Below are 9,506 nucleotides of genomic sequence, written 5' to 3' on the forward strand. Positions count from 1 at the left end.
ACCTCAGTTAGCTGGATGGGAAAGGGAGGAAAAGCAGGAGACCTATTTACAGATGGTTTAAATAACCCAGATGCATTTAAATTGTCCCCACACTCAGACTCTATCTGCTTCAGGGGAGGAGGGAGCACGTGTCCCAGGGGACGTAGTGTGATTGCCACTGAACTGAGTGATTACCTTCTGGACACTTTGGGCTCCTTATGCCTGGAGATGGCGGGGTTACCACACCGGCAGTGTGGTAATGCTCCTGATTATGAGGGGCCAGGGTTGCTGTTCCACCACAAGAGTCGGGGGGAGTCTCTCTGGAGCCCCACGGGTTCACTGGGACGTCTCTTGGTACTTCCATACCCAGTGATAGCAGAAAATAAGCAATTACGACCTGACAAGGGCAAGGTAACTAAAGGTTCAGACCCTTCAGAAAAGAAAGTCTGGATCACTAAACTGGAAATTAATCAGGCCAACCAAAGTAGTAACCAAGAGCGAGGGACTCTAGAATGAGTAATGAAGGAAGGAGATGATGTGATTATCGCTTACAGACTTGGGACCAGCTGCAGCCGCGGAGACCTATAGGTTGTTTCACTGACTCACTCTCTCGCCTTAAGTGTTTACAGAGGTTGTGGCTGGCTACCACATTTGAGAGAGTTTTGTGAATGAATAATTAGATTTGTACCCGCCTCTTGGAAGGAGTGAGGGCATTTTGTTCCCACACTAGTGAAGAACCCATACTGTAGTATGAGTCCAGATATAATGAGAGGCAATGAGCAGCATTGAGTGGTACATTGGGGTGTACTGTATCAGACATCTTTTAATGTTTTGCCACCAATCTTTTCCAGTCACACCTGTCCCCAAGGCCCTTGGCCACTTGATTCACCTCAGCCACTTCTGTGGTGACCAACTCAGCATGGATTCTGTTTAGCCACCACCATGATGACCAGCTTACCCTGGCACAATGCTGCACATCTGGCATGCGTAATCCAGACGTGCAGGGGGAATTAATGCCCCATGAGGCAAAACTCTGACCAGTAAGAGATGAGATCCACCAATAAAAGCTTCCCACTTCCTGTCCTGTGATGAGCTGTCTTGAGATGCAGTCATTCATATGGTCTCTCTGAAGTTTCATCCCAGACCTCGGGATAGAGCGATGCACTTCCGGCCAAGCAGTACCCAGCCCCTTGTATTTGCCCTTCCTTTTTCCTCTATTCTGTCATGCCTGGTTCCTTGGCATTGCACTTCCCAGTAAAGTATAAACATGTAAGCTTGTGATTCCGGCTATGTTTTCTGTTGAACCTGGGCTATGACACTGTATATCAAGTTAGTTGTGTCCCCAAAACAGAAAGAACAGCAAAGAAATCTTAAATGATATTCAGTAATCACAATGTCGGTAATAATACTGACATTGTTATTTATAAATACACATATGTATTTTATATATACATGTAGCCAGGTATAGATAAGACAAAAAAGGAGTCATTAGGTTATGCATTAGACAGTGATTTTCAATGAAAGAAAAAAAATTAAAGTCAAAGAGATTAAGTAAAGATATGGTAATATTAACATTGAATTTGAAATATTAATAAGAACACAATGTATTTTTCTCTTCCAAACAGAAAATATATTTCCTAGTTTTGTTGACTGAAGAGGTCTATGAGAAATAATTATCTCCAAAAGAGTCCAGACAGTGGTTTCTAAATATAATTTCCCACTAAAAGATTATAGAACTCAGGCGGCCTGTTGGCTCAGTGGTTAGAGCGTGGTGCTCATAACACCAAGATCGCTGGTTGGGGTTCCACATGGACCAGTGAGAAGCAACGGCTTGAGCCTGGAGCTGAGCGGCCGGTGGCTCAGTGGTTAGAGCACAGTGCTCATAACACCAAGGTCACCAGTTCGAGTCCCGCATGGGCCAGTGAGCTGTGCCCTCCACAACTAGATTGAAAAACAACGACTTGACATGGAGATAATGGGTCCTGGAAAAACACACTGTTCCCCAATATTCCCCAATTAAAAAAAAAGATTATAGAACTCTTGGAAGAAATGGTTGATTCCAGTCTGGGGTGAAAATGTGCAGGATGAGCCAGGTACACCTTGCTGTACCAGAAAGCAAAGATGCTGTCAAATTATTACAAAGGGCCAACGATGAGAAAATTTAAACATTAAAAAGTATAATGACTATCTCTTCTCCACTGAATTGCCTTTGCAACTTTGTCAGAAATCAATTGCTACATATGTATAAGACTTTTCCTAGACTCTATTTTTTGTCTTGATGCCAATACCGCAGTCTTGATTATTGTAACTGTGCAATAAATCTTGAAATAAGATAGTGTTAGTTTTCCAACTTGGTTCTTTACTAAAGTTATTTTGGCTATTTTAGTTCCTGCTGGGATTTTTATGATTGTGATTGTATTGATTATAGACGAATATGACGACAACTTATATCTTAATGTTGCGTCTTCTAATCCATGAACAAGGTATGTCTCTCAATTTATTTAGATCTTTAACTTCTCTGAGAAATATTTTGTAGTTTATAGTGTATGGGCCTTTCATATCATTTGTTAGATTTTTCTCTAGATATTTATATTTTTGATGCTATTGTAAATAGCATTTAAAAATTTTACTTTCCTCTTTGTCATTGCTAGTAAATAAAAATACAGTTTATATTGTATGTTCACCTTGCCTCCCACGACCTTGCTAAACACACATATTAGTTCTAGTAGTTTTTTTGTGGCATCTAGTTTCTACATAAGACAATCACGTTGCATGTATATAAAAATAGTTTTAATTTTCCCTTTTAAATCTGGATTTCTCTCTCTCTCTCTCTCTCTCTCTCTCTCTCTCTCTCTCCCCCCTTCTCTCCCTCTCTCTGTCTTTTCTTTATTGCGCTGGCTAGAACTTCTGGTACAATGTTACATAGAAGTTATGAAAGCAGATATCCTTTTCTTATCCTGATCTTAGAAGAAAAACATTTAGTCTTTTCACTGTTAAGTTTAATGTTGTTAGCTGAGTGTTTCCAGAGCTGTCTTTTATCAGGTTGAGGAAGTTCCTTTCAGATCTTAGTTTGCTGAGAGTTTTTATTAGGAATCGAGTTTGGATTTAGCCAAAGGATTTTTTCTGCATTGGGATGATCACATGGTTGTTCTCTTTTGGTTAGTTAATGTGATGAATCACATTGATTGAGTCTCTAAAATTGTGGTGGGTGGACGGGTGGCTCAGTTGGTTAGAGCACCAGCCCTGGGCAACAGGGCTGCCAGTTCGATTCCCACATGGGCCTGTGAGCTATGCCCTCCACAACTAGATTGAAGACGAGCTGCAGCTGAACTGCTGCGGAGCTCCTGGGCGGCTGGAAGGCTCAGTTGGTTAGAGCGGGTGCTCTCAACCACAAGGTTGAGGGTTCGACGCCCACAAGGGATGGTGGGCTGCGCCCCCTGCAACTAACAATGGCAACTGGACTTGGAACTGAGCTGCGCCTTCTACAACTAAGACTAAGATTGAAAGGACAGCAACTTGACTTGGATGGAGCTGATGGGTCCTGGGAAAAACACACTGTCCCCCCCCCCAAAAAAAAAAAGTCCTGTTCTCCAATAAAGTCTTGTTCCCTTTTCTCAATAAAACCTAAAAAAAAAAATTGTGGTAAAATGTACAATTCAGTGGTATTTAGTATAATGTTGTGCAACAATTACTGCTATCTAGTTCCAAAACATTTTCGGCACTCCAGAGGAAACCCCATACCGGTTAAGCGGTCATTCCCCATTTTCCCCTCCTCCAATCCCTGGCAACCACTAATCTACATCTGTTTCTATGAATTTGCCTATTCTGGATATTTAATATGCATGTAATCATACAATATGTGGCCTTTGTGTCTGACTTCTTTCATTTAGCACGTTTTAAAGGTTCATCCATGTCGTAGCATGTCTCAGTGCTTCTTTCATTTTTATGGCTGAATAATATTCTGTTGTGTGTATATACCCTATTTTTTTATCCATTCATCAGTTGATGGACATTTGGGATGTTTCTACTTTTTGGCTACTGTTAATAGTGCTGCTATGAACATTTGTGTTCAACTTTTCGTTGGAATACCTGTTTTCTATTCTTTTGGATATATGAGTATGCCTAGGAGTAGAATTTCTGGGTCAAATGGTAATTCTATGTTTAACATTTTGAACAACCACCAAATTATCTTCCACAAGGGCTGTACCATTTTCTGTTCCACCAGCAAGGTGTGAAGTTTCCAATTTCACAACGTCCTGGCTAACACTTATTTTCCTTTTTAAATAAAAAATTATAGGGGTGGCTGATGGCTCAGTTGGTTAGAGCGCAAGCTCTAAACAACAGGGTTGCCAGTTTGATTCCCACATGGGCCAGTGAGCTGCGCCTTCCACAACTAGATTGAAGACAGCAAGCTGTCAGAGAGGCCACCGGATGGCTCAGTTGGTTAGAGCGCAAGCTGTCAACAACAAGGTTGCCGGTTTAATTCCCACATGGGATGGTGGGCTGCATGCTCTTCAATTAAAGATTGAAAACGGTGACTGGACTTAGAGCTGAGCTACGCCCTCCACAACAAGATTGAAGGATAACTACTTGGAGCTGATGGAGCCTGGAGAAATATACTGTCTCCCAATATTCCCTAATTAAAAAAAAAATTGTAGTCACCCTAGTGGGTGTAAAGTGACATCTCATTGTGGTTTCAATTTGTATTTCCCTAATGAATAATAATGAATAGCATCTTTTCAAGTGATGGCTGGCCATTTGTATATCTTCTTAAGAGAAATGTCCATTCAAGTCCTTTGCTCATTTTTTAAACTGGATTGTTTATCTTCTGGTTGTTGAATTTGTAAGAGTTCATTATGTATTCTTGACACCAGACCTGTATCAGATATATAATTTGCAGATATTTTGTCCTATTTTATAGGTTGTCTTTTCACTTTCTAGATGGTGTTCTTTGATGCACAAAAGTTTTAAATTTTGATGAAATCCAATTTATGTATTATTTTTTCTTTTATTACTTGTGCTTTGGTGTCATCTCTAAAAATCTATTGCCAAATCCAAGGTTATGAAGATTTATGCAAATGTTTTAATAGTTTTATAGTTTTAGGTCTTACATTTAATTCTTTGATCTATTTTGATTTCATTTTTGTATATTGTGGGAGGCAAAGGTGCAACTTTCTTCTTTGGCATGTGCATATCCATGTGTGCCAGCAACATTTGTTGAAGAAACTATTCTTCCTCATTGAATGATCTTGGTATCCTTTTTGAAAATCAGCTGACCATTGATACATGGATTTATTCCTGGACTTTCAATACTATTTCACTGATCTATGTCTATCTTCATGCCACTACCACATTATTGATTACTGTAGGTTTGGAGTAAATTTTGAAATTGGGAAATGTAAGTCTTCCTACTTTGTTTTTTGTTTTTCAAGATTGTTTTGGCTATCCATGGTCCCTTGAAATTCCATATGAATTTCAGAATAAACCTTTCCATTTCTGTAAAAATGGTCATTGGGATTTTGATAGAGTTTGCATTGAATCTGTAGACTACTGTGGACTGTATTGCCATCTTAATAATATTAAATCTTTCAATCCATGGCCACTGAATGTTTTTCCATTTATGTAGGTCTTCTTTAAACTCTTTCAGCAATATTTTGCAGTTTTCGGTGTACAAGTCTTACATTTCTTTTGTTAAATTTATTTCTAAGTATTTTTTTATGCTATTGTAAATGAAATTGTTTTCTTAATTGCATTTTTGGGTTTTTTATTGCTAGTGTATAGCAATATAACAGATTTTTATGTGGTGATCTTATGTACGGAAACCATGCTAAAATCATTCATTAGCTCTAATAGATTTTTTGTGTGTATTCTTGAGGGTTTTCTATATAGAAAATCACTTCATCTGTGAATAGAGATAATTTTACTTCTTTTCCAATTTGTATGTCTTTTATTTATTTTTCTTGCCTAATTGCTATGATTAGAAGTTCCAGTACAATGTTGAATAGAAGTGGCAAAAGTGAGCATTCTTGGGTAGGAAGGTTTTTAACTACAAATTTTATTTCTTTAATAGATGTATGGGTATTCAGGTAGTTTATGCCTTTCAAGGAAAATATATCACAGAGCTCAATGTAAAACAGAAAACTGTAAAACTTCTAGAAGAAAACATTAGGCAAAAATCTTTGTGACCTTGGTTTAGGCAAAGATTTCCTGGATAGGATACAAAGACATAATCCATAAAAAAACAAATTGATAAATTATAACTCATCAAAATTTTAAACTTCCGCTCTTCAAAAGACATTATTAAGAAACTGAAAAGACGGAGAGAAAATATTTGCAAATTATATGTCTGATGAAGGACTTTAGTCAGAAAATATAAGGAACTATCAAAACTCAATAAGTAAACAAACAATCCAATTTAAAAGATTTAAACAGATACTTTACCAATCAAGATATATCATACGCGGGCCAGCCTGGTGACTCAGGCGGTCAGAGCTCCATGCCCCTGACTCCGAAGGCTCCCGGTTCGATTCCCACATGGGCCAGTGGGCTCTCAACCACAAGGTTGCCGGTTCAACTCCCACAAGGGATGGTTGGCTCCACCCCTGCAACTAAGACTGAACATGGCACCTTGAGCTGAGCTGCAGCTGAGCTCCCGGATGGCTCGGTTGGAGCACGGGCTCTCAATCACAAGGTTGCTGGTTCGATTCCTGCAATGGATGGTGGGCTGTGCCCCCTGCAACTAGAAAACGGCAACTGGACCTGGAGCTGAGCTGCGCCCTCCACAACTAAGACTGAAAGGACAACAACTTGAAGCTGAACAGCACCCTCCACAACTAAGATTGAAAGGACAACAACTTGACTTGGAAAAAAGGCCTGGAAGTTCACACTGTTCCCCAATAAAGTCCTGTTAAAAAAAAAGAGATATCATAAGATTATTCTAACTTTTGTTGGTAATATATCAATATTGGTTCATTAATTGTGACAAATATATTATACTAATTTAAAATGCTAATGCAGGAAATTGGGCATATGGGAACTATAATATCTGTATTACATTTCTGTAAATCTAAAACCCTTCTAAAAAAATAAAAGAAATTCTAAATGATAAAAATAAAAGTTAAACTTACTCTGGTACTCAGCACTATAAAAAGGAATGAACTATTGATACGTGGAACAACATAGATGAATCTCAAAAGAATTGTGCTGAGTAAAAAAAGCCAGACAAAAGAGAGTGAATATTGTATGATTCTATTTATATAAAACTCAAGGCCATACATAAAGCATATTAGTGATTGCCTGGGGATGGCAGAGAGGTTTTCTAGGTGTACCCACACGTCAAAATTTATAAAACTGTGAACCTGAAATATTGCATGTCAATTATATGTCAATAAAGGTTCTTAAAAAGTATAACGTCTATGATGAATTCAAACACGTCAAATATGTATAAATCCAGGAGTTCATTATAATACCAAAAAGAAAACAATCCACCAACAAATAGCTCGTTATTCACTTTTGGAGACTGCCAGCACATCAATTCACTTTTCTGAAAGCTGGTAAATTAAGAGAAACACTTAAACATTTATATTACCTCTCCTCTATGAACTCTCCTTCTGGGTAAGCAGATGGATAACGAGTGAAAGTTCTTTAAGAATTTCCAGCTAATGCAGAAATAGTGAAAGAGAATCACCACAATTTTTCAACCCCAAATAGTTATTGACTTAGATAAAGATTACAAAGGCTGCCAAAATTGGAGGTAAAAGCCTGAGCTGGAACTTTGCTATTGAGGGACCAGGCTGATGACACCTAAAGCTGCTGATCAATCCTCACATCACTAAGAGGCAACTAGACACGATGTGATATTTCATGTGGTGCGATGGACTTTCCCAACACCATGTGTGAAACATGCTTGCAAAAAAAGTCATCTGGCATCCCATTAAACCTCAAGACCAGGGTTTCGTGATGTGACTGACATTTTGGGCTCAACAATTTTTTTTTTATTTAAATTTATTGGGGTGACAATTGTTATTAAAATTACATAGATTTCAGGTGTGCAAATCTATATCACATCATCTATAAATTACATTGTGTGTTCACCACCCAGAGTCAGTTCTCCTTCAACAATTCTTTTTGATGAGGGGCTGTCCTGTACTTTGTAAGGTGTTAAGCGGCATCCGCAGCCTCTACCCACTAGATGTTAGTGCCCCCTTGCAAGTTGTGACAGTACAAAAAATTCTCTAAATATTGCCAAATGGTCTCTGGAGGGCAAAATCAACCGTGGTTGAGAACCACTACTCTAGATCTCACTACCAATTCATAGGAAATAATAAAGGTTCCAAAGAGCATGTTAAATTCCACCACAGGAATATGACCAGAAAAATCCACACCGAGAAAAAGTCTACAAAACAATAGATTTTCTTCAACAACAACAAATTGCAAGAAAAAAAAAGGGGGAATGTGTCTATAAAGATTTAAGAAAGAAACATCCTTCAAGCCAGTGAGCTAGGAAGCTCCCCAAAGTTAAATTTCACCACCCATGGAGAGACTGAGGTCCCAAATCAGGCAAACTTTAAGGAGGAGTGGGATATGGACCTCCTGTATCATAGAGACCAGCTTCTTGCCCAGGACAAGGGATTAACAAACTACTAGGAGGGAAACACTCCAATTCACACCACACCAGGGAAAGGCACCTCAAAATGCTAATTGAGAACTGTGATTCAGGGTTTGTTGCGCTGGCTTTTAGCCTGCAAAAAAGGCAAAGGGCAGACCCGCCTCCTGGACATGGCCTGTCAGGACAGCTTCCATGCAGGGCTTAGGCCCCGGGCGAGACTACCTTTTAGGCAGGAAAGATGCTGGAAGTCGAGAGAACAAGAAAGGCATTAAGCAGATTTTAGAGAAGAAAATGTCAACTTCATGCTTAAGGAGAGAGTCCTGAAGTAGGCAGATCCTTTAGCTGGATGTCCCTACAGCATGCAAGTGGCCTTGAGGGCCTGAATCTTCTAGGCAGAAACAAGGAAGTTCAGAGACAGACATCCCAGGAAAATCATGAAATTCCAACATCAACAATGATGGTGGAAGCATCCTCCCTTACATGCTCCCCAGGCATCCTGTGCCCCATCAGCACCAGCCAGGATGCACCATGGGTGCTAGAAACCTCTGAATGCCACCTGCATCTTTGGGCATGTGTCAGCCAGAAAGTCTTCCTCCAACTTCTTCTGAAAAGAAAATTTTGTTCAAAGAAATGTCTCTGTCCAGTTTCAGCAACTCCATTAACTCTCACAGAAGCACATCCTCTACGGAAGATTAATTCTGCTTTTTGTAAGCAATGATATTTATTTATCCTGCACAAATACATTTTTTAAGAAGAAAAAGATTAAGAGGAGATTTTTCTATTGACCATGAAGAAGTAACAGGGTTCTAAATTATCTTCCCACTGTAAACAACTAGAAAACTGGACAAAGTATGTGAAATAATTATTTTCAGACATTAACAATAAGTAGAACAGAACTGTGATTCCCTAAGAGAAGAGA

Source organism: Rhinolophus ferrumequinum, chromosome 24 (assembly GCF_004115265.2).
Source record: "Rhinolophus ferrumequinum isolate MPI-CBG mRhiFer1 chromosome 24, mRhiFer1_v1.p, whole genome shotgun sequence".
NCBI classification, from domain to species: domain Eukaryota; kingdom Metazoa; phylum Chordata; class Mammalia; order Chiroptera; family Rhinolophidae; genus Rhinolophus; species Rhinolophus ferrumequinum.